General features: G+C 36.1%; 1 protein-coding gene across 12 annotated transcripts in view; it reads right to left on the reverse strand.

Annotated features, from left to right (window-relative positions):
* GPR174 (G protein-coupled receptor 174) overlaps window positions 1–23,957 on the reverse strand; it is a 39,549-nt gene extending 15,592 nt beyond the window's left edge. For 6 of the 12 annotated variants that reach the window (XM_024988782.2, XM_024988783.2, XM_059883716.1 and 3 more), the window contains exons 1-2: window positions 23,470–23,957; window positions 8,383–8,475 (exon numbers count right to left, since the gene is read on the reverse strand). The gene's annotated coding sequence lies outside the window, so the exon portion shown is untranslated. The other 6 variants (XM_005227960.5, XM_010821823.4, XM_005227959.5 and 3 more) reach the window with 3 other exon arrangements.
* Window positions 23,958–25,139: the final 1,182 nt, after the last annotated feature.

Genomic DNA, 25,139 nt, shown 5'->3' on the forward strand with positions numbered 1-25,139 from the left:
ACTTACCAAGTACTGAAACTGTGTTGAACAAGCACTTGTTCCTAAAACCTGCAGTTGAGAAAAGATTATATTTTTCCCTATTACATTTACCTGCTGGCTTGCTCACTTTTATTTCTGACATAAGGCAATTGCTTACATTTCTGTCATTATCTAATCAGAGTACAGCTGGATTTCTGGATACCTATATGCCTAGGGAATTAATTTGGCCTAGAGTGAGTTTAGAAGCAATTTAGGCAGAAGCTTGCTCTTTATTTATTTCTTATATCTTTCCCTTAAATGTGTCTTATGGAAGGCTAAAGAGAGAAGGTACTTCTAAACCAAAACTGGTGACAGTAAATAAAAGGATTATTTCCAGTGAATGGTGTTATTTTCAGTGCTTGGCTGGTTTGAGATGACTCTTTATATCACTGGATTGAAAACTAAGTGGCTCACCACTTCTTGATATTCATTTAAATTTAATCATTTCATTTTCTTCCTGTTTTCTTTGCAACATTTTAACAATTGTTTGTTTCAGTGATTGACTTCAGTGACAGAGAACTGCAAATATGAGAAATATGATTCTTTTCATTTTAAGATATTCATCAAGTGTTAATGTGCTTCCATCATTAGTTCCATGACTGGCCTCTTATCTAACTGCCCATCGATTATTTTGACAAGACTTCACAGATAAGCTAAGAGGAAGAAATGGCTAGCAATCCTAAATAGCAAATTTATCTAAAACTGGGACCCTTCTTTTTCCTTGTCCTTCTCAATACTGGGCAGATCATTGATATCATTAATAACTCAAAATTTAAACTTTAAAGTTTTCTTTAATCCCCTTCTTCACTCTGTCCTATTTCTCTTCTCTGCCCCCTGTTTAGACTGCAACTTACTTCATCTGACCTTCTCTGTCACATTGTTATTTTGGTTTTTTCTTATTTCTAGTTCTATCTGACTTTCTCATTACTTTCACAACATCTTCAACTGTATTATCAACATATCCTACATACCACACACCAATATATTCATCTCTAGTAAATTTCCTTTGCCTGGGAGCATGAATGGTATTCTCCATTTGAACTTATTTATCTGGGAAAAGTAACCCAAGAAACACAATGCAGCACATGCATGCTTTTAACATTTAAGACTTTGGATTCCTTACAGTGGTAATATATTTTAAAAATAAAGTTATCACAAACAACAAAGTGTAACTATATTCAATATCTTATAATAACCTATAATGGAAAATAACTTGAAAACACACACACACACACACATAGTCATTTTGCTTTACACCAGAAACTAACACAGCATTGTAAACCAATTATACTTCAATAAAAATAAAAAATAAAGGACATCTAGGAACATCCTACAGCTAAAATTTTATTTAATGGTGAAAGACTGAATTCTTTCCTCCTAAGATTGAGAGTAAGTAAATAATGTCTGCTCTCTTTCCTTCTATACAACATTGTACAACTTGCAAATGCAACCAGGCAAGATAAAAGAAAATAATGCATTCAGACTAGAATGGAAGAATCAAGATAATCTTTGTTTTTAAATGACATGATTGTCTATTTAAAAATACAGTAAAAAAACCTGCCAGTTAAAAAAATGAATAAAGCAAGGTTTCCAGAAAACATGTCAATAAAGAGATATCCGTTTATATTTATGTACTATTAATGAACAGTTGGACACTGAAACTTAGAAAATAATGTTTATAATACCATCAAATTATGAAATACTTAGAAATATATCTGGCAAGTGATGTGAAAAAGCTGTACACTAATATTTATAAGATGTTGCCGAGAAATTAAAATGCTTAAATAGATGGAACAATATGTTTCAAAACAAACAAACAAATTTATCAGTAAGCAAGCAACCAATTGAATTTGTCTTTCCTAGGCTGTCACTTTGAAAAGTTATATGCTTATTCCAATTACATTCCTATTGCTCAGGAACATTTTGGAACTCTCCTTTAGAATTACACTCAGAGTTTGCCCCACATACTTTAGAATAATCCTGTGGTGAAAAGTCTTTGTCTTTTAATGGTAGTTGAATTTTGGAAACAGTTAAAAGTTATTCAGAAATAAGTCTGAAGAATGAAGTTTAAGGATCAAGTTAAAAATGCCTTTTTTGGCCAAAAACAAGATATGATCACAGTGTATTAAGACTCAGTTTTCTTAATTAGCTCAACTCAGTCTCAAAGATAATTTCAAAGAATAAGTTATAAGACTATTTGGTGAAACACGACATCACTATTAGGACTTCCTTGGTGGCTCAGATGGTAAAGTGTCTGTCTACAATGCAGGAGACCTGGGTTCAATCCCTGGGTTGGGAAGATCCCCTGGAGAAGGAAATGGCAATCCACTCCAGCACTCTTGCCTGGGAAATCCCATGGACAGAGGAGCCTGGTAGGTTACAGTCCATGGGGTCGCAAAGATTATAAGCATATAGCTTTGAAAAATGAAGATCTGAAGGTGATACTCATTAAAAATATAAATGATGATATACTTCCTTAAATTAATAATAGCAAAGGTAACTTAGTGAAATGAAAATAATATCAGATTGAGAGTGAGAAAACATCAGTTCTTGTTTCACTTCTGCCATTGAATATCTGTGTGACCTTGAGCAAGTCAATTTATCTGGGCCTCCATTTTTTTCTTTGAAATATGTAGGTTAAGCCAAATAATGTTTAACAGCACTTCTAGCACTAGTATGTTGTCCTTTTAGTTCTGAATTTTATTTTATTATTATTATTACTATTTTTGGCTGCACCACATGCTTTGGAATCTTAGTTCCCTGAAAATGGCTTGAACCCATGCCTGTTGCATTGGAAGCACAGTATCCTAACCAGTGGACCACCAGAGAATTCCCTTACTTCTGGATTTTAAATAGCTCTGGCATTCTATGCCATATATATATGTTTTCATGTTAGTGTTAGTCATATCATTCAGACTTTTAGTGACCCCATGGACTGTAGCCTGCCAGGCTCCTCTGTCCATGGAATTCTCCAGGCCAGAATATTGGAGTCAGTATCCATTCCCTTCTCCAGGGGATCTTCCAAACCTAGGATTGAACCCATGTCTCCCACATTGCAGGCAGATTCTTTACCATCTGAGCCACCAAGGAAGCCCAAGAATACGGAGTGGATAGCCTATCCCTTCCCCAGAAGATCTTCCAAATCCAGGAATCAAACTGGGATCTTCTGCATTGCAGGCAGATTCTTTACAGGCTGAGTCGTGTTTTCATGTACATGCATATATAATTATGGCACAATATGTAAATATTTTACAAATAATGAGGCATCATTTGTAGTTGACAATAAAATGGACTCTGGAGCCAGTCTTTGTGTTTCCAAACTGAGGCTCTGCAACTGACTAGCTCTTGAATTTGGGCAAGTAACACAAAGATTTCTACATTTCAATTGCCTCATCTGTAAAATGAGATAACAATGCCTTTCTCTATGGGTATGAGGAGTTGATATTTCTAAGATTCTACACCAAGTGCTATATAAATATATTAAATAAAATGAACAAATTCTTAGCATTACACAGTGTAAAATAATTATAAATATTCATAAATGTGTGGCCAAAAACCAAATGCTAGCTAATGTCTCCAGGAGGAAATCATTTAAACAAATTACATAAATTACAAGTTGCATACCTATTAATACAAATTGCAAACTACATACCTATTAATACAAAGAATTTATTGTTATTTGTCTTATTTAGCTTTTTGTTTGTTTGTTTGCTAATTGTAGTAGTTGAGTATTTCTCTTTTTCTCTCTTGAGCCTGAGGTTATATCTTGTTTATGGACTTTTATGGTTATTCAGAAATGAAAATGCATTTGAATTGTCCTTAGTTAATTTGAATTTTATATCATGATTGGAATTCAGGCTAAAGCAGCACTTTCATTTGTAATACTTCCCATGGAAGTATGGTCCATTAATTGAGCCAACAGATATTTATTTCACAAAAGACAATAGAAATATATCAGTAGCGGTGTAACCTACTCAACCTATCACTAGTCACTGATTTATGATTGTTACAAACATTATACATTTTGGACAGTTGCCTAAATTTTTCTCTTTGTCTTACTGAGCTCTCCAGTTATGCTCATCACCTCAGGGGAAATGTCTCAAGTAATCTTGAGAAGAGGCTCTTCCGCCTTTTATGAGAAAGTACAACAAGAAAGCAAGGATGGAGTGGCTTCAGGTTGGCTTTCACATATCCATAAATCCATACACTAAATACTTGTTAGCCATGCACACATTAACATACAAATGATATGTTCACTACAAAGTATTGTATTATTTATTAAAACACTGACCTCATGGTTAGGAATATAACCCAAAGCGACCATATTTAGGGGCTTTTTTTTTTTTTATCCATGTTTAAGTGATCTGTGTAGTCATTTTGCACATGATTTTTTATTATGTAAGTTTCAGGTATATGACATTATAATCAAACATTTGGATAACTCCAAAATGTTCACCACTACAAGTCTAGTTACCGTCCTTCACAACAAAGTTGACCTTCTTCATCCATTTCAACCACTCCCCCAACCTCCTTCCCTTCTTATAACCATTAATGTTTGCTGTATCTACAAGGTACAGGAATTGAACATAGACCATAGGAGCATGCGTACAAAGCCACTTCAGTCATGTCCAACTCTTTGTGACCCTACGGACTGTAGCCCACCAAGCTCCTCTGTCCGTGGACTTCTCCAGTCAAGAACACTGGAGTGGGTTGCCATGTCCTCCTCCAGGGGATCTTTGTGACCGAGGGATTGAACCCACATCTCTTATGTCTTTTCTATTGGCAGGCAAGTTCTTTACCACTAGGGCCACCTAGGAAGCCCATATCTTTTGGATTTAGTTCAGTTCAGTCACTCAGTCATGTCCGACTCTTTGCAACCCCATGGACTGCAGCACACCAGGCTTCCCTGTCATCACCAACTCCCAGAGCTTGATCAAACTCATTTCCATCAAACTGGTGATACCATCCAACCATCTCAACCTCTGTGATCCCCTTCTCCTCCTACCTTTAATCTTTCCCAGTATCAGAGTCTTTTCCAATGAGTCAGTTCTTTGCATCATGTGGCCAAAGTATTGGAGCTTCAGCTTCAGCCTCAGTCCTTCCAATGAATATTCAGGACTGATTTCCTTTAGGGTTGGCTGGTTTGATCTCTTTGCTATCCAAGTGGCTTTCAAGAGTCTTCTCCAACACCAGAGTTCGAAAGCATCAGCTCTTCAGTGATCAGCCTTCTTTATGGTCCAACTCTCACATCCATACATGACAGTGGGAAAATCATAGCTTTAACTATATCGATCTTTGTCAGCAAAATATTTTGGATATTAACCCCTTATCAGATATACTGTTTGAGAATATATTCCCCCATATAGTAGGCTACTTTTTTGTTTTGAGAATGGTTTCCTTAGCTGTACAGGAGCTTGTAAGCTTGATGTAGTTCCATTTGTTTACTTTTGCTTTTGTTTCCTTTGCCTTTTGGTGTCAGATCAACAAAATCATTGCTAAGACTGATGTCAATGAGATTACCACCTATGTTTTCTTCTAGGAATTTGATGATTTTAGATCTTATATTCAAATTTTTAATTCATTTAAGGTTAATTTTGTATGTTGTGTAAGCTGGTTTCATTTGTTTGCATGTGAAAGTCCAATTTTCCTACCACCATTTATTGAAGAGACTGTCATTTCTCCACTGTTTTGCTCATTTGTTGTGAATTAATTGTCCATATGTGTGAGCTTATATCTTAGCTCTCAGTTCTGTTTCATTGATCTGTGTGGCTGTTTTTACACCAGTACCATACAGTTTGAATCACTATAAATTTGTAGTAGAGTTTGAAATCAGGGAGCATGATGCCACCAGTTTTCTTCTTTCTCAAGGTTATTTTGGCTATTCAGGATCTTCTGTTTTTTTTTTTTTTTCTTTACTTTTAAACTTTACACTATTGCATTGGTTTTGCCAAATATCGAAATGAATCTGCCACAGGTATACATGTGTTCCCCATCCTGAACCCTCTATTTGATACAAATTTTAGTATTAGTTGTTGTAGTTATGTATTGTACTGCATTGTTTTAGTTCTATGAGATATGCCATTGAAATTTTGACAGGCATTGCACTGAAGCTGTAGACTGCTTTGGGCAGTATGCACATTTTAACAATATTAATTCCTCCATTCCATGAGCATAGAATATCTTTTCACTTGTTTATATCTTCTTCCACTTCTTTCATCAATGTCTTATAATTTTCAGTGTATGGGTATTTTAAGTCCTTGGTTAATTTTATTCCTAGTATTTTTATGCAATAATAAATGAGATTGTTTTCTTAATTTCTCTTTTTGATTGCTCATTAATAGTATATAGAAACACCACAGATTTCTGTATATTGATTTTGTATCCTGTGACTTTTGTGAATTCACTTACTTCCAAAAATTTTGGGGTGCAGTCTCTAGTGTTTTCTATATACAGTATAATTTCTTCTGAAAATATTAACAGCTCTAATTCTTCCTTTCCAATTTGGTCGCATTTAATTTATTTCTCTTGCTTAATTGATGTGGCTAAGACTTCTAATACTATGTTGAATAAAAGTGATGAAAATGGAATCCTCATCTTGTTCCTAATCTTAGAATAAAAGCTTTCAACATTGAATATGATTTTACTTGTGGTTTTGTCTTATATGGCCTTCATTGTGTTGCATTATCTTCCCTTTTTAACTATTTTGTTGAGATTTTAATCACAAATGTATGTGGAATTTTTTTTTCAAATGACTCATGTATCTATTGAGCTCGTCATATGATTTTTATCCTTCATTTTGTTAATGTGATGAATTGCATTGATTTATTTGTATGTGTTGAGACATCCCTAAATCTCTAGTATAAATCCTAATCAATTGTGGTATATAATCCTTTTAGTATATTATTGAATTAGATTCACCAATATTTTGTTGAGTTTTGCATCTATGTTTATTAAAGATATTTTCCTGTAGTTTTCTTTTTCTGTTGTATCCTTGTCTGGTTGTCATATCAGGGTAATCTTCAGTTCATTAAATACATTTGGAAGGATTTCTTCCTCTTCAATTTGTTGGAAAAGTTTGAGAAGGATAGGTATTAAATCTTCTTTTCGTGCTTTGTAGAATTTATGATTAAAGGTATCTAATCTTAGACCTTTGTTTATTGGGAGATATTTTTAACTTTTTATTTTATGTTGGAGTATAGTTGATTAACAATGTCATGTTAATTTCATGTGTGCAGCACAGTGATTCTGTTATACATATGCATGCATCCATTCCTTTTCAAATTCTTTTCTCATTTATGTTGTTACATACATTGAGCAGAGTTCCCGCTGCTATATAGTAGGTCTTTGTTGGTTATCCATTTTATATAGCTGTGTGTACATGTCAATTCCAAAGTCCCTGACTAACCCTTCCTTTTCAGAGATTTTTTATTAATCCTTCAGTCTCCTTATTGGTAATATGTCTATACAGATTTTCTATTTTCTCATGATTCAGTCTTGAAAGATTATATTTTTTCTAGGAATTTACTATTTGTTCTCAGTTGTCCAATATTTTGACATACAATTTTTCATAGTAATCTCTTATGGTAATTTGTTTTTCTGTGCCATCTGTTATAACTTCTCTTTCGTATATTTTGAGCCCTCTCTCTTTTTTTGATATGTCTAGCTTAAGGTTTGTCAATTTGGTTTATACTCATGATATTTTAGAGTAAGCTTAAGTATTAGATATTTTCACTTCTGATTGTTAGATATCTAGGCTGATTTTTCAGTAATACTCTTCTTTTAAGAATAGACATCAAGACAAAGAAGCCAATAGAAGCATACCAAATCCCCCCCATCTCTAAAACCTGTTCTTAGCCTAAGATTATTGATTTTAAGCTTACCAATCAGTGAATAGATGTTTGCCTAATATGTATGTGAGTCACCTATAGCTACTATAATCTTCCTTTCCAGCAAATGGAATACTCTTTCTCAACACACACATATTATTCTCTATTGTATGACTAGTGTGGCCAATGTGTGTTGAGTAATAATAATAATAAATATATATATATATATATATATATATATATATAATTTAAACTTATTCTTCCCTTTGTCTCAGATTCCAATATGACTCAATGGGACACTATTAATAAAAATAACATTCTATCAAATACTCTATAAACTGTGGCCTTTCATGTTCTATAAGATTACATTTATTGCCTAAGATAAATGTAATTTACCTGGTCATCACCTGGTAATCTGTCAAGTGGACCAGGAAATGTGAGACAGGCTCTTAGTGCCTTTCCAGGGCCCACAGAGTGTAAGCACACTCTTTTAAGGATGATGAAAAAAGAGAAGTCAAGGTAATGTTTGAATACCTACTGTTTTCTCCAGTGCCATTAAAATTCTTTAATCAGAGCAACAGGGTCTCTTTAGGAAGCCATTGGGAATCCGGCTGCTTTGATTCATTCGTGCCTGAAAGAACATAGAAGAACCATGGTCAAAAACAGTGGGAACAGCATTCTCACAGAAGGCTGGCAAATTTCAGAAAGCGGATGCTTAGAACCTAGAATTAGATTACTGTGGACAAGTGAGAGCATGAAAAGAGTTACCTTAGCCCTTAGTGACAGCAAAGTAGAGCGAGCAGGAATCCATTTACTACCATCTGACATCTCTTTTTGACTTAGTAGCTTTTTGAAAGGGTATAAGTGGATAAGGATGTCAGTGCTGGGTTCACAGTCCTTCCTTGTTCATAAGGAGCTCCTCATTTTGATGAGCTCCCCAGGAAAATCTCAACAACTTGTAGTCAAACTCACAACACACTTGGAATGTAGAAACTGACTTTTTCTCAGTTAGTGATTTTTCTGAGTTCTCGTGACCACAGCTGTTTAATTAGTGAATACACATATAAGGAAACCAAGCTGGCCACTGGCTGTTAGCACAGCCGGTGCTAAGAAGAGAGACTAACTTGTATGCAAAACTACCTTACAGGTATCCTTGCAATGATTATAGATGTCTTCCTACGTAGGGTGATTTAGAGGCATCAAAAAACCACACTCCACATCTGCTCCTCTCTGCTCCACTTTACCCAATGATTTCTTGCCCAGACTTGCCACTTTGCCTTAAATACACCAGTATAGATGCTATCCTTTAGGGCACTTTGTCTCCAACAATCTCCTATTAAAATAAAAGTGCTACAGGGAGGATTTTCACATTAACTGATTAATCAATCAGATAAGCTAGTTTTCACCATAAAAGGTGAATTGGATGAAATACAAATATATATGTATACTTTTTTACTTGGAAGAAGAAGGAAAATAAATGAATGCAGAGGCAGATAGCCTTACATGGTGCGATATAGTAGGATTACCTGAGAAGCCAGATTGCAGAAGTTTTAGCAGACATTTATACAATAGGAAAGAGAGAGCAGGAAAGACAAGAGGTAGGCAATAAACATAGCAGCTGCCACCTAAACAAGTTTGATTCAAGCTAGTCTTTTCTCATCAGATTGCCAGTTCCTTCAGGAAGGGGATCCTTTCAAAGAGACTACATATTAGAGTTCAAACACCAGGGTCAGTTGGGGAATATCTCTCTCTCTCTCTCTCTTTCTCTCTCCTTCTCTTTCTCTCTTGCCCTCTTTCTCCATTCTGTAAAATGAGTATAATAAATAATGCCTGTTCCTGGGGTATATTATTAAGATTACATGAGGTATACCAAGTAAAAGTCAGTAAGAGTATGCTTGACACACAATAGATAGCCAATGCATGTTGTTTGTCTTTTTCTTCTTGCCTTTAAGACATAGTAATTAGGATGCTAGGCACACAGAAACTCCTCAATATAGGCTTTAAAATGGCCTGATGAAGAAAATTAATAGTGTAGATAAAGTAGACTGAAGTTTTTTCTAAACTGCTTTGTCATTAAAAGAAGGTAACAATGTGAAAGAAATAGACATGAGAAGACAATGAGTAAGCTGAATGCATTCTCAGATGCCCCAGAATCCACAGAAGTCTGTCATGGTGGCTTTGAACCAAAGCCCGGACAGGAAGTTACAAAGTTATGATCTCTACTGGTACTTTGTTAGAAGGTAAAACAAGAGCTATCCAAGTTCAACTATACCACCAAAGTGGGGCAGATATCTGAGGACAAACTATAGGGACATAATTCAGTGACTGAGCAGAGTCACAGATTAATCATAAACTCTACCAAGAAAATCCAGCTGGCTAGAAGTAGATTCTAAGATGGTAAATATTCTCAAGAACTATTTTTTAAAGTCATTTAAATTATTGTATTTCATGGACAGGAGTCAGGCAAGGTATAAACAAGTGGATTTTTACTTTGGAGTCACTTCATCGATTACTTCTAAAAGAGCCATATACTACAGAAGTATTCTGCTTTACTTGCTGGATTTTTCAACTCCCAGAACAGGTTACTTAAGCTGAGAGAAAGCAGGATGTAGGGGAATGAACACTGGCCAGGCACTGGATTCCTGACTTCTAGTTTTGGCCATATCAGTAATTAGTGATATAATCTTAGGAAAGTTCCTTCCATCTCTGGGACTCATCTTTTTTTGTGTGTAAAATGAGAGACTGAATTATCCCTAAGGTTCTGATATTATAAGTCTAGTAGAAAATTGGATTTGGCAGATAGACTCAGTCAGTGGCACCCCACTCCAGTACTCTTGCCTGAAAAATCCCATGGACGGAGGAACCTGGTGGGCTGCAGTCCATGGGGTCACAAAGAGTCGGACATGACTAAGCAACTTCACTTTCACTTTTCACTTTCATGCATTGGAGAAGGAAATGGCAACCCACTCCAGTGTTCTTGCCTGGAGAATCCCAGGGACGGGGGAGCCTGGTGGGCTAACGTCTATGGGGTTGCAGAGTCAGACACACTGTAGTGACTTACCTTACCTTACCTCAATTCTAAATAAAAATTGGAAAAATAAGAAGAAAATTTGTGTTCTTTCTTTCCAGTACTTCATCACCTCAGGTCTGATCAAGAGGCCTCATATCACAAGCCTACCTGCCTGGATTCCATATCCAATCCAAGATATACAATCTTAGGCAGACTTTCCTGATTTGCACAAACTGAAAGAGGAGAGTGAAAAAAGTTGGCTTAAAACTCAACATTCAGAAAACGAAGATCATGGCATCTGGCCCCATCACTTCATAGGAAATAGATGGAGAAACAGTGGAAACAGTGTCAGACTTTATTTTTTTGGGCTCCAAAATCACTGCAAATGGTGATTGCAGCCATGAAATTAAAAGACGCTTACTCCTTGGAAGAAAAGTTATGACCAACCTAGATAGCATATTGAAAAGCAGAGACATTACTTTGCCAACAAAGGTCCGTCTAGTCAAGGCTATGGTTTTTCCTGTGGTCATGTATGGATGTGAGAGTTGGACTGTGCAGAAGGCTGAGCACCGAAGATTTGATGCTTTTGAACTGTGGTGTTGGAGAAGACTCTTGAGAGTCCCTTGGACTGCAAGGAGATGCAACCCGTCCATTCTGAAGGAGATCAGCCCTGGGATTTCTTTGGAAGGAATGATGCTAAAGCTGAAACCCCAGTACTTTGGCCACCTCATGTGAAGAGTTGACTCATTGGAAAAGACTCTGATGCTGGGAGGGATTGGGGGCAGGAGGAGAAGGGGACGACAGGGGATGAGATGGCTGGATGGCATCACTGACTCAATGGACTTGAGTCTTGGTGAAGTCCGGGAGTTTGTGATGGACAGGGAGGCCTGGCGTGCTGCGATTCATAGGGTCACAAAGAGTCAGACACGACTGAGTGACTGAACTGAACTGAACTGATTCCCATCGAGGGGCTTCCTGGGGGCTCAGTGATAAAGAATGCACCTGTCAATGCAATAGATGTGGGTTCAATTCCTGGATTGGGAAGATCCCCTGGACAAGGAAATGACCACCCACTCCAGCATTCTTGCTTGAAAAACCCCACTGGCAGAGGAGACTGGTGGGATACAGTCTATGGGGTCACAAATAGGGTCACTATCTCTGCTTTTAAGCTGAGAAATTAAGCTAGTGCATTAATGATAGAGAACTATAAGACATTATCCAAGACCTTCGCAAAAAACATGCAGACATTTTCCTAGCAGTTTATTATTAACTAAATCATGGAAATTTTGGCAGACCTAAGCAAAATGAGTGTGGTATCATAGGTGGAGAGTAAGAGAGAGGTTTTAATTAGACTCTTTTTTGTTTAGTAGCTAAGTCGTGTCCAACTCTTTGTGCACCCATGGACAGTAGCCCACCAGGTTCCTCTTCTACACTGGCAGGCAGATTCTTAACCACTGAGCCAACAGGGAAACCTGCTAATCAGGTTAGAGCCCTTATTTCCTACACTAACACTGGTTCAGTAGCCTATACATGGAGTAAGTAATTCAACAATTTCAGACAGCAAATATTTATTGAGCATTTGGAACGCCATGCTGTTTACATCAATACACCCAAAGATGACATAATGATTCAGTGAGCCTTATTATAATTTTTAAATTTCTGGCAGGCTGAGCATTTAAAATAAAGATTAGACTACTAATCTTTATTAAATCTCTATTAATAACCTAATAATCCCTATTAATGATTTAGCTATTACAAACAAGGTAACTGAAGTAGGGGATTCTTCCTGAGTTACATAGGAAGCTAATAACTAAGCCAAAACTACAGCTTAAGTTTTAATTCAAAATCCGTGTGTGTGTGTGTGTTTATCTACATCACATTTTCTCTCAACTGTGTATTCTCTAATATGTGTGTATCCACACATATTTCTCTTCCCTTCATACAGTCTAATCATTTGAATGAAAACTTTATGTATATTATTAAGATTGCCAACTTACTAACTAATGGTGAATGTAAAGATCAGCAGAAATAAATGTCTCTCATTTTTCTTTCTGCAATGACATGGAAACCAGCGATCTTTATGCAAAAACTCATCTATTCTTTCCTCTTTCTCATCTCTCTCCATATCCCACTCCTCACACATAGAGAAACACAGACACTCAGACATCCATTTCTGCTGACATACAAGACTGGAAGAAATTAACCAAAATGAGACAATTGTTCTTTTTTTCCTCTTTAGCGCCTTTCTTGATGCTATAATTTGTTAAATTATCAAAGAAAAAGGAATTAAGCAATGAGATGAGCAATATCATAAAGTAAGTCAAGTCACCATGCTAGATGCCACTGGAGATAAAAAGAAAGGAGACACAGTCTCTCTCCTCAAAAGCTTGTAGACTGGTAGCAGTGACATGATAAACAAAACAAGAGAAATTAGTAAAATCAAATACTAAATTGAGCAATTCAAATGTCAAGCTATGTAAAATCTGCCATATATTTAGGGTACAAACCCACAATAGTTTTTAGCATGGTTAGGCCATTCCATAAGGTATTCTTCTCCATCCGTGTCTCTATTTCTGATACCACAAGTAAGAAAGTGTTAGTCACTTAGTTGTGCCCAACTCTTTGCGACACCATGGACTGCAGCCCTCCAGGCTCCTCTGTCCATGAGATTTTCCAGGCAAGGATACTGGAGTGAGTTGCCATTTCCTTCTCCAGGGGATCTTCCCAACCCAGGGATCAAACCTAGATCTCCTGCACTGCAGGCAGATTCTTTACTGACTGAGCTACAAGGGAAGCCCAAGGCATTTCTAAAAGCAGTGATTTCACCAATCCATAAAACTCATACAGTAAGTCTCCTACATATGAATCTTCAAGTTGTGAACTTTCAAAGATGCAAGCATGTGTTCCAACAACATCAGGCATGAGTGAAATTGAGGTTTGCCCTCCATTTTATATTGCTGAAGATCCTTCAGCTCTGTCATCTTCCACCTTCTCTCCCTCTTCCAGTCAGTAACTCTTCTTACCTGTTCTCTTGATGGCAGCCCCTGTATGACAGTTACTGTACTGTCCTACTGTTCTTCCCAAGGTATTGTATTGTAAGATTGAAAATGTCTTCTCTATCTTTTGTGTTTGTTTTTTTATGTATTATTTGTGGGAAAAGTATTATAAACCTATTACAGTAAAGTACTATATAGCTAGCTGATTCTGTTAGTTGGATACTTAGGTTAACTTTGTTGGATGTACAAACAAATTGGACTTACAAACGTGCTCTCAGAAAATAACTCGTTTGTATATAGGGGACTTACTACACTTCTCTTTCTCATTTATTCTGCTCTAATGTGTATAGCTATTATCCTTCTTATAAGCATTTCAAACTGCAAACTTGACCAAATGTAATGCTCTCATGTGCTGAAGGAAATCTGTCAGATGAAAGACAGGTGCAACCTAATTTTCCCAGTGTGATTTCAATCCAAGCACACATGGCACTTTTACAAATTGTGTAGAGGAACTCTGACCAGAGGAATGCAAAGTATCTATTAAGCATTAGCGTGATGATTCATACTCTATAGAAAGAGGTACCCTTTATCACACAGCTTTTACAGACAGAGAAACTGAAAACAGGAAATTTTGCTGTCTTGTTCAGGTTATACCCCAAACCAGTCCCAAAGGAGCACACCTTGAAGCTCATGTATGTAACTGGTGCCTGCAGAAAGTATGATTTAGAGTTCTAAATCAGGTGTAGATGTCTTAAGTTCTTTCTTTTGTTTCTTCTTGGATAAAGAAACATAGACATGGGTGGGGGATGAGGGGGCATTGCAGAGATAAGAAAGACATGAGGGGATAACCAACATTATCAGGAGATGAACTATCTTAAAACTTTGTTCCTCTGATTTTGTTTTGTTTTGTTTTTTGTTATTGTTGTTTATTTTAAACTTTATTTTATTTTTTTAACTTCATAATATTATATTGGAGAAGGAAATGGTAACCCACTCCAGTGTTCTTGCCTGGAGAATCCCATGGATGGAGAAGCCTGGTAGGCTGCAGTCCATGGGGTCGACCGCACAGAGTTGGACACGACTGAAGCAACGCAGCAACAGAAGCAATATTGTATTGGTTTTGCCATATATCAAAATGATTTTTACACAGAGTTCTGTAACCTGGTGGGTCAGATATTATACCACTGAACTTCTAAACTTATATATGTTAGATTACAACTAATTCTTTCTGTAATATAGCCATAGATTGTGCTCTGAATCTGGGACATACATCCTGTAACACCAAAGCCTTGATCTTAAGGAAAAAAATGATTCACTAATATAAATATAGCTCTACTTTTTCTTCCGATGGTTGGTGCATGCATGCACAGTTGTTCCAGTCACGTCTGACTCTTTGCAACCCTATGGATGTAGCCTGCCAGACCCATCTGTACCTGGGATTATCCAGGCAAGAACATTGGAATGGGTTGTCATTTGTTCTCCAATGCATGAAAGTGAAAAATGAAAATGAAGTTGCTCAGTCGTGTCGGACTCCTAGGGACCCCATGGACTGCAGCCTACCAGGCACCTCCGTCCATGGGATTTTTCAGGCAAGAGTACTGGAGTGGGTTGCCATTGCCTTCTCCAGGGTGTTTTTTTTTTTTTTTCTAGGAAAGACTCAGACACATAGGAATGGCCTAACCAGGCTAAAATACTTTTTGTGTCACATCAGCTTAAATGTAAATGTGGATAGTGAGTCTCTGTTTAATGCAAAACACAATGTATTTTCTAAATCGGTTTTGTATATTCAGGTTTAGTGTGGGCTATTTTATCTCCCTCAAGTAAATAAGCCCCATGAGGGCAGAAGCTTTATCTTATATGACTCCTATTATTATCCATACTACACTGAAAAAGTAGTCATCACACCATATAGATTGGTTAAAGAGAATTAAAGTACTTCATCTATACTTTCTATGATCTCTTTTTTTTTTTTTTTTTAGTAAAATCTCTTTATTTTAAAAATGACAAAATTATCACCCCAAGTCCATGGTTTACATTAGTATTCATTTTTGGTTATGTACGTTCTATGGATTAGGACAAATGTATGTATAATGACATGTATTCACTATGATAGTATCAATACAGAAAAATTTTTTTACTGCCATTAAAATCCTCTGTGCTCTGCCTACTATTCCTCACTCCTTCACTGATCTTTTTCTTGTTTCCACACTTCAGATGATAATGATGCATTAATTTAGGTTCACCGATGGTAACAAATGTATCACTCTGGCGGCGGGGGGGCGGGGGGCGGGTGTTGAGAATTGGGGAGGCTGGCATGCCTCAGGGCAAGGTGGGTATGAGACATCTCTGTATCTTCCTCTCAATTTTTTCTCTGAACCTAGAACTGCCCTAACAAAAAAAATAACAAAGTCATAAAAAATAACAAAATGGAGACTTTGGGAGGCTAAGTGACCTGCCCAAGGTCACAGAGCTGGTTCCCAGTGGACCAAGACTAGAATGCAGGGGCCTGATGTTGCAAGTTTTATGCACCGCACATTGCTACCCTGCATCCCATAATAACAATAAAAAGTCAAGAGATACTTGGAAATAGAGGAGGATCTCCTCTAGGTCCAACTGAATCACCCACTTGCTGCTCATGGGGAGAAGTGGGGCAGGTACTAAAATTTACATCTGGGTTCTGTTTTAACACCCCCCACCCTACCCCAACCACACACACCCTGGCACCTCCACACTTCTGCTCTTGCTGTGCTCTGCCTGGAAGACTTCCTTCTCCATCTTCAGCTGCTACTTGCTCCTGAAGGTGAAGCCTCCTCTGGGCAGAATGAACTCCTTTCTCACAATTCTCAACTCTGAGTACTTTGCAAATAACTCAGTCATAGAATACTGTAAATACTGTGTAAATACTGTACTCAATGGTTGCTTATTAGCCCTCCAATTAGACCCTGAGCTCCGTTAAGCAGGACTAGATCTTAAATTACCTTCGCATTTCCAGAGACAAACTCTGGGATGGAGTACCATTTATGTGCTCAGATCTAAAATTTCTTTTTTCCAGAGTACAGTTTAAGACTAGAAAACATTATCAAACAAAAATAAATATTGCTTCTACAATGAAGCAGCTGATAGAATATATGGAATATTGTACGTTTAAGAGTGCTGGTAGGGGACAAACTATGTTATTATGAGGATATACAGATATTCTTTCCTTCACATTAGAAACATGATTGACAACAGAACTGTAGTTTTTCGTTGTTCTGAAACTGCTAATAACCATTTAAAAATAATAGGTAATCATTTGCTTTAAAAATAAAAGAATCATACAAAATATATAAAGTATATAAAGAACAGTTTGGTCCTTGGTCATGGTACTTGCTGGGAGTCATTTTGGAAGGTTATAAGGCCATCAGTGATGAGGAGGCACAGATTAAATAATGAACCTGGAAACGTCTGGTTTTACATTGTGATCACATAAAAACAAGGTCAGTCACGAAGTTATTGCTTATAATCCCTGCTACTTTATGATATTTGGCAAAACTAATACAATTATGTAAAGTTTAAAAAAAAAAAATCCTTGCTACTTTAGGACTAAAATTACATTTAAATGTACTAAAGCAAAAAAAAAAAAAAAAATTACAATAATCTACTTTGCAAGTGTCAAATAACCAACTGTTTGATTCAAGATTTTAAAAAAGGAAATGAACACACACCACACAAAGATGGTTAAGCTGTTTTTTCCTACTACCTACACAATGTATAATAGTGCATAATTAGAAATAAATTTTAGGTCAAAAAACTTCACCTTTTTAAAGTATCTTTTGCTCCACTTTATAGGTTCCTGTGATTTGTATTTTCCCTAAAACACAACATTTGCTCTGTTCATTTATCTCATAAGGACTTGACAGAAATGCAAATATATGCATATATAAAAGTGGCTAGCTTAGATATGACAGCCCTTTTTAATCCATTTTTATTTCTCATTTTATGTGTTATACTCTCTTATTTCCTAGTTTACTCAGCCCAAACCTAATAAAAGGACAACCTATTTCAAAATTGGTACAACTTGATTCCTTCTGCTATAAACTCTGTTGATTTCAAATGGAAAGGGTCAAAATAGTGTGATGTGACATTGTCATATAGAGACAGCCTAGTGTAATGGAAAAGGCTTTGACAACCAACAAAATTGGGTTTGAAATTTTTTTTTAACTAACATTTAATTTTAATTTTTTTTTTTTTTTACTTTACAATATTGTATTGGTTTTGCCATACATCAACATGCATCCGCCATGGGTGTACACGTGTTCCCAATCCTGAACCTCCATCCCACCTCCCTCCCCATACCATCTGTCTGGGTCATCCCAGTGCAGCAGCCCCAAGCTTCCTGTATTCTGCATCGAACCTGGACTGGCGATTCATTTCTTATATGATATTATGCATGTTTTAATGCCATTCTCCCAAATCATCCCCCTCTCCCTCTCCCACAGAGTCCAAAATACTGTTCTATACATCTGTGTCTCTTTTGCTGTCTCGCATACAGGGTTGTCGTTACCATCTGAACAAGACAGTTGTAAAACGTTGAGTAAGTTATTTAATTTCTTTCACATTGCTTTTCTTCATCTATAAGATGGGGGGAGATAATAAAGTTATTATTGAGAAGTAAGAGTTATTGCCCAATGCTTAGTGCACATCATAAGTGCACAATAAATAATAATCATTTTTATTTTTGATGGTATAGAACTCAAAAGCAAAGTTAGGGCTTGTAGTAGATAGGCTTTAAAAATTGGTTAATCGTAGGCTATAGGTAGCTTATTAATTATTTAGCAGTTTTTTCTGGAGTCATTACTAGGAAGATACATGATTTTGATTAGGGCATTAGTTCCTTGGGGAGAAAACAGCTCAAGGATAGCCTGAATTTGATGTTGACCCTTAGACCACAGAGTTCACAGCTTGAGCTTTGAGGAGGATTTTGGAACCACTAAATGTATATCTAAACTCATAAATCATATTGGAAAATTCTAGTTATTTTTCCTTTCTTATAAAAACTAGACTGGTCTCCCAGAATTGTAATAATAGAAGAAAGAGAAAGACTCGGAATTTTTCATGAGGATAATGAAATCAACATGCTTAAGAGTGAGATTGAGCAAATCAAAATTAACTTATATTCCAAAATGAATTTTTCAAATCTAAAAAAGGGTAATGTGAAATTAAAATCTTATTTTGAAAACACACTATTAGACAATCCATCTTTTTTAATGAAAATGTTAAAACTTCATGGGAAAAGAGAATAAACTATCATTGCATAAGAGTATTGTCCATTCTTTGGCCTAATATGACAAGAGAGTTAATGCACGAATTCATTACTAGATTAGAATTAAAATTTCCAAGGCAGTATCATAATTCTTTGGAGATGAGTTTACTAGGATGATTCACCTTTCATTTACATTTCATATCAAAATATTTGCTTCAAGTTCACAAATATGTGACTAAATGAAAAGGCTGGGGAAAAGACTGCATCTTTATCCAATGTATTAAAGCATCCTGCATATTGGGGATCACACTGCATTTGGATACGAGCCAGCATGATTAACCATAATGCCATATTTTCCAGATATTTGTTTAGTATAAGTTTTTATTCTGGCTCTATATGTTTTTCCCAAGTCCCAGTCAAGGAGCAACTTATAACCCAGGTTAATCAACCTTAACATCTCTTCCTTATTGAATGATATCACAGGGATTTTCAATTTACTGATTCCCAGAGGTCAAGGAGCTTTAAATTTCCTCAGCGATTTTTTTCCCCTAGAAAAGACTCAGATACACAGGTGACATTTCTTAATGTTCAGTTATTACAACTATAATTTTGAATCAAGATGCTTATTAACAAGTAATTCTATGTAAAATACATTCCAAGCCATCTTCTGTGAATTCTGAGAAATAGCACTCTTGTCTCTGCTGATTGCAAAATGTCTTTACAGTGCTTTGATTAGTCAAATTTCATGGTCCAAAATTGAATGAAGTTTACACTATTTTCTGTGACCAAAAGGCTCTTCTAGCAAGTGGCCAGAGAAAAGCTGAGCAACTCAAAATTCAGAGTATGATCACACACTCTGTATAACTCAGTCCCAAAAATCTACTTTCCCTAATTAACCCTAATTGTGAAGCTAATTGATAGCTTCACAGTATGTCATATTCTTATTGTGCTTCAGCTAGGTAGAGCATAAATAGAGTGAATTTATCATATCCATTGATGTGAAATTAAAACAATTCATTTTTTTAAGACCTGATAAGATTTGGAAGTCATAGACTTTCAGAGGGAAAGACATTACTGTACCTGATGTCTTGACATGGACTGTGCTTGATTTTGATAATCAAACTGGGTATTTCTATCATCAGTGGCTCTTCCACAGAGAGATTAATGCTAGGTTAAGTGACTGAAATTTCCCTTATTATATTAAATAAAATTAGTACTACCCAGTTTTATGCTTAGCATTCTTAGAAAAAAGAGGTCTACTTGTACTTTTAGAATTAAAAAAATATTAAGATGAAAGGAAAAAATGATTAACCAACAACAAAACAAGAAAAAAAATTAGATACCAATCAAAATTGAATCAAAAGAGATAGAAACAGATGTTATTAACATTATTATTATGGAAATATGGAGAAAATGGCAAATATATCTTTAGAATATTAAATCAGTAAAATTCTTGGTTATAAAAATTAATAAGGAGCAGGATAACATAGATTTTAAAATCCCCTCTGCACATCCCTACCACCCAAGAAAAAAAATAGAAATTTCTAAATTATTTTTATACTTACAAATTTAAACTAACCTAGTATATTGGACAAAAACAGGAAGAGAACAACACTGTGTCTACTAAAGAAAAGTTTGCTTATTGGACCCAAGTTATGATCTTCCTTTATCAACATTAACTGAATTATTTAGATAATTATTTAACTTTCCACTGTGAGAGGCATGTATAAGCATAACTTTATCTTAGAGTACCTCTGATAGAATTTTAATAAAAGTTATCTAACTTTGTCATATCATTGTGTTTAAAGATAACACCAGTCTTTTGTTTCAGATTCTTTACAAGAATGTCTAGTACATATCCTTGATTCACTAGTATCACAATATATTATTGTCAAGTTGCCAAGAATGTTCATTAGTTTCAACAATTTCATTTTACAAGAAGAAAAGAGAGAAAGAGATTTTCAACTTGTTATAGTAAATTTAGAACACAAATTTTTTCTGTAGTTTGGAGCCACTGTCTTACTCATCTTTGTAATCAAGATGGCTTAATTATATCCATTGATGTGACCTTAATTACAAATATCAAGAAAACATGTCCTTTTGCAGTTTTGAAATTGATTTTTTTTAAAAATGAAACAAATCAGATAAATAATAAATCAGTCCATATTGTGAATAGCATTCATTTTCCAGCAGAGCAAAATCTCTTGGAAGAAACAAATATATTGTCAATTATTAAGAAAGGGATTTAGGTATCTGATTGGTGCCAAAAGTGTCTATCAGAGAAAGACAGAAAGCATGCTTGTTTCTCCTTTTAATTTCAGCTATCTTAGTGCAAGGAGATCAAACCAGTTAATCCTAAAGGAAATAAGTCCTGAATATTCATTGGAAGGACTGATGCTGAAGCTGAAGTTCCAATATTTTGGCCACCTGATACAAGGAACTGACTCATTAAAAAACACCCTGATGCTTGAAAAGATTGAAGGCAGGAGGAAAAGGGGAAGACAAAAGGATGAGATGGTTGGATGGCATTACCAACTCGACAGACATGCATTTGAGCAAACTCTGGAAGTTGGTGATGGACAGGGGAGCCTGGCATGCTACAGTCCATGGGGTCGCCAAGAGTCAGACACAACTGAGTGACTGAACTGAACTGAACCTAGTGTTAAAGGGGATAATTGAGTTCATTCATTCCTAAGAATCCCTAGGTGGAAATTCAGTGAACTTTTTGGAAGAGTCAATGACCCTCATGTGTTTATTCACCTTTACAATGTTCTGTACTATATTTGCTGGCCCCAACAGAATAGATACACTAGATGGTTCCTGTCTCACAGAAATGTTATTGTAAACATTAGCAAGGCAGAGTGGTACATGTGTTCACAAGTGCAAAGAAAATTTTTGTAATTAAAAAAATCTTCCTCTGGCACAGACTTCTTGGAGGATGGCATTTATGTATTCCAAATATTCACTAGTATGGAATCTTTCCCTGGGCTAAAAAATTTAAATCCCATCTATGAGATTGGTGCTTTTGCCACCATATCTGAGATTTACAGCAACTAAAACACTCAGAAATATATACTCTTTGCTGAATGACAGAAAGCTTTCTAAAAAATAAATGTAAGCTTTGCTAGTTGAATAAAATTATAACCTTTTTCTTCCTTGGAAATATTATAGCATTATAATATGAAGCCCTTGCACACAACTGTCAACAGCAGAGAAGAGAGAAGGAAAACCATTTGGAATTTAATCTTGGGTCTTGTTGCACCATAAGAATATATAATTTCCTTTCTTTTAATCTTGGGATGCAATTTCTAGTGGTTACATGCTATTGATAGACTCATCACTTAAAATTTGAGTGTGAGTGTGTTAGTTGTTCAGTCGTGTCCAACTCTTTGTGACTCCATGGATTGGGGCCTGCCAGGCTCCTCCATCCGTGGGATTTTACAGGCAAGAATACTGGTTTGGGTTGCTAGTCCCTTCTCCAGGGGATCTTCCCAACCCAGGGAGTTTGAAATTTTGAAGGTATCTTCATTAATATTTTCTCTTTGAGCATAAAAGAAAAACAACATGCATACTAGAAAACAATTTCACTTACATTTTTTCAAAATAAGTTGTCAATTATAAATGTATAAAATGCAAACTTAATTCAAAATTATTTTATCTGTTGTTGACTTTATAAATATACTGATTATTTATTCTCATAGATACAGCTTATGTATGAGCAACTGTGTCTGTTATCTTTCTTATTTCCCCTCTCATTAGAGATATGTTTTTTCTTACTGAAATGTTTTGTTTGAAAGAGAATTCTCTATAGCTAACATTTATTATAATTTAAATTATAATTTAGAGTGAAAATATGTAACTTGTACAAGCTAATAGGAACACACATTCATGTTGATAAGGGTCTTCTTGTTTTCTTATTATAGCTCATTTTGAAAAAGACACAAATGTAATATTTTGGCAGGTAAAAATATCATCTCCAAAGAGTTATAGCAAAGAGTAGATAAAAACAATCCTGAACATTCATATAAGCAACTCTACTTAATACAGAGTTGATTAAATCATGAATGTCCATAAGGCTATTTTTATTCAGTATCAACTGATGGAAACACATTATGAAAAACCTCTCTATGTCAAACTTATATTTCTCCAAGTTCAAAGATTCTTCCTCCTTCCCACCTCAGGTAGCCAACTGTACAATTATTTTTGTTTGTGCAAATACCAAGGAAATGACATACAAGGATGGTCCAGGTTTACTACATCCATGCCACCCTTAGATCTGACAGTTTGCCCAGAATCTGGTGTAAAGAGGTCAGTCGAAGAGATCAAAGGTGAAAGGCACAGATAACAGCTAATATGCATTTAAAAAGTGGAGCTTACCATTTCAACTTCTTTCTGTTTTCTCCAGAGATATCCAAATAATTCATGTATGAACCACTCCAACATGGATGCTACTGATCAATTTAAGCGTTTCTCTTTGTTCTGAGAAAAACTAATCCAATCTTTCTTCACTACAAATCCCTACCAAAAAAAAAAAAAAAGAAGAAAGAAAGAAAGACACAAGAGAAACAAAGGAGGGATAAAGGTTGGAAAGAAAGCATAAATAGAAAACAAAATAAAAGAAAAATGAAGAAAGCAAGAGAAAAAAGAAAAAAATTATCTGCATTGCCTAACCACTATCATATTGAAAAACATGATAGTGAGATGTCAGAGTGAAATATGCAAGCCACTCTGAACACTGAACATTTCCGTTTTCCACGGGCAGCTTGAACTAACATTTGTGCATGTTCTCTCTCTCTCTCTCTCTCTCTCTAATTAATGATGCAGGACTAACACTATGGGCTACACATACAGTCTGCAAAGCTTTACACTTAACGGAGAAATTCTCATTTCTATTTATAGGACCACAGTGCATTGTCTTTCAATCTTGTGGTTGCACTCAGCTTTGAGACTGTGGTAATACACAGCCTATTTGTGAATGCAGCCTTTTTCTGAAACTAGGTTTCCTTTGGCCACATGCATAGATAGTGGATGACTGTAATCTTTACTACTATCTTTTCTCACAGACCCTCAACTACTGTGTTCAAGTACCAAAGTGGACACACCCTGTCTAAGGATGTCCCTTCACTTCAGTTCAGTTCAGTCACTCAGCCGTGTCCCACTCTTTGTGACCCCATGAACTGCAGTACACCAGGCTTCCCTGTCCATCACCAACTCCCAGAGTCCACCAAAACCCATGTCTGTGGTGTCGGTGATGCCATCCAACCATCTCATCTTCTGTTGTCCCCTTCTCCTCCTGCCCTCAATCTTTCCCAGCATCAGGGTCTTTTCAAATAAGTCAGCTCTCCGCATCAGGTGGCCAAAGTATTGGAGTTTCAGCTTCAACATCAGTCCTTCCAATGAATACCCAGGACTGATCTCCTTTAGGATGGACTGGTTGGATCTCCTTGCAGTCCAAGGGACTCTCAAGAGTCTTCTCCAACACCACAGTTCAAAAGCATCAATTCTTCTGCACTCAGCCTTCTTTATAGTCCAACTCTCACATCCATACATGACTACTGGAAAAACCATAGCCTTGACCAGACAGACCTTTGTTGGCAAAGTAATGTCTCTGCTTTTTAATATGCTATCAAGGTTGGTCATAACTTTCCTTCCAAGGAGTAAGCGTCTTTTAATTTCATGGCCGCAATCACCATCTGCAGTGATTTTGGAGCCCGGAAAAATAAAGTCAGCCACTGTTTCCTCATCTATTTGCCATGAAGTGATGGGACCAGATGCTGTGATCTTAGTTTTCTGAATGTTGAGCTTTAAGCCAATTTTTTCACTCTCTTCTTTCACTTTCATCAAGAGGCTCTTTAGTTCTTCTTCGCTTTCTGCCATAAGGGTGGTGTCATCTGCATATCTGAGATTATTGATATTTCTCCTGGCAATCTTGATTCCAGCTTGTGCTTCCTCCAGGCCAGCGTTTCTCATGATGTACTCTGCATATAAGTTAAATAAGCAGGGTGACAATATACAGCATTGACGTACTCCTTTTCCTATTTGGAACC

This window comes from Bos taurus, chromosome X, assembly GCF_002263795.3.
Source record: "Bos taurus isolate L1 Dominette 01449 registration number 42190680 breed Hereford chromosome X, ARS-UCD2.0, whole genome shotgun sequence".
In the NCBI taxonomy this organism is placed as follows: Eukaryota; Metazoa; Chordata; class Mammalia; order Artiodactyla; family Bovidae; genus Bos; species Bos taurus.